This window comes from Chrysochloris asiatica, unplaced genomic scaffold (genome assembly GCF_000296735.1).
Source record: "Chrysochloris asiatica unplaced genomic scaffold, ChrAsi1.0 scaffold00067, whole genome shotgun sequence".
Classification (NCBI taxonomy): Eukaryota; Metazoa; Chordata; class Mammalia; order Afrosoricida; family Chrysochloridae; genus Chrysochloris; species Chrysochloris asiatica.
The window spans coordinates 8639680-8641242 of record NW_006408585.1 but is presented as its reverse complement, the minus strand read 5'-3'; positions in this window follow the sequence as shown (position 1 = coordinate 8641242).

Below are 1563 nucleotides of genomic sequence, written 5' to 3'. Positions count from 1 at the left end.
TTTCTTGGCAGAGATGAGTGAGTGCCTCCTGTGCCACCTCACTTTCTTGAAGGATTTCAATTTTTATTCCATCAATTCCTGGTGCCTTGTTCTTTACCAATTCCTTCAATGCACCTTGAACTTCCTCCTTCAGTATCATTGGCTCTGGATCATATGCTACCTCTTGAAGCAGTTGAACATTAAGTATTTCCTTTTGGTACAGTGACTGTGTATTCCTTCCATCTTCTCTTGAATCATAGCGACCACATATAGGGTTTCGAGGAGTGGCTGGTGAACTTGAACTGCCAACCTTGAAATTCAAACTTTGCAGTCCAGTACATTAGCCCACAGCTGCACACCAGAGCTCCTCTGACACACTGGTCTGTTGCAATCTAATCCATAAATTTCTCACCATCCTTATCCATCTGTGGTCATACTTTTATCTCTTTCACTTGTTTGACTTGAAATATCCTAGTACTTCAAATTTTTGGTACTGAAGACAAAGAAAGTAAGTGTTGGGATGGCCCTTTCCCAATGGAAATAAAGTGAACATTTCTCAATCCTTTTACCCAGACAACCTGAGATCTTAGAATGACACCTAAATTGGGTCATGAAATTCTCCCACAGCTTATTGGCCTGCAGACACTCCAGCGGCTAACCCACATTCATCAACAAACATTTAATAGACAAGACTTCAGAACAAACACAAAACAGAAGGATTATAATTCCTCACAACTTCAGAAAAGTCACAAACTACATTTCAGGATACTTACTAACATGTTGTGGCACTGTGGGATAATGTACTGGACTGCAAGGTTGGTTTGAACTGTAAGGTTGTTCAAACTCACCAGCCACTTCTTGGAAACCCAATACAGGGTGGCTATGAGTCAGAATTGACTCAATGGCACTTAACAACACAAACATGTTAGAGGAAAGATTAAGCAGAAAGTACCTCCCTTAGCCTGAACACCAGCAATAATGGTCATTGATAGCCACATGGAAGGCATTTTCTCTATCATGTTAATTTCTTGTTCAATTTCAGTGAAATGAGTGTCATTGTGCAAACACGGACTCAGAAAGCTTGTTAATCTTCAATAAATGTCTCCAGACAACTTTGTACAACTTTAGATTCCATATGTGAGAGTCTGTAAAAAAATAGTTATAAAATCATAGCCACCTCTATTAAACAAAAACATAAAAATGAGAAGTTACTGTTTTCTGACAAATCCTCCAACTAGCTCTATATGCCTCTGATTGCGGTGTTTCCATCACTCTTCCTGAAGAAGTCGGCACTCTTGGATTTACACCACGTCAGAGTAGCAGCTTGGCATCCTTGAGGGACACACATTGTGTCACTTTTAAATGTTCTTTGAGCTTGGAAGTCTGAAGGGACAAGATCAGGGCCATAGCATAGACGGAGTTGTTGTTGAGTGCTGTATAGTCTGTTCTGATTCAGAGATATGTTTCTGAAAAGCAGCTGGTAGGTTTGCATTATCGACCTTGTGGCTTGCAGTCCAGTGCTTATTCTACAAGGTTTCCCAAAGAAATTCTGGTAGGACAGTCCTTGCTAATCTGAAAGAATGA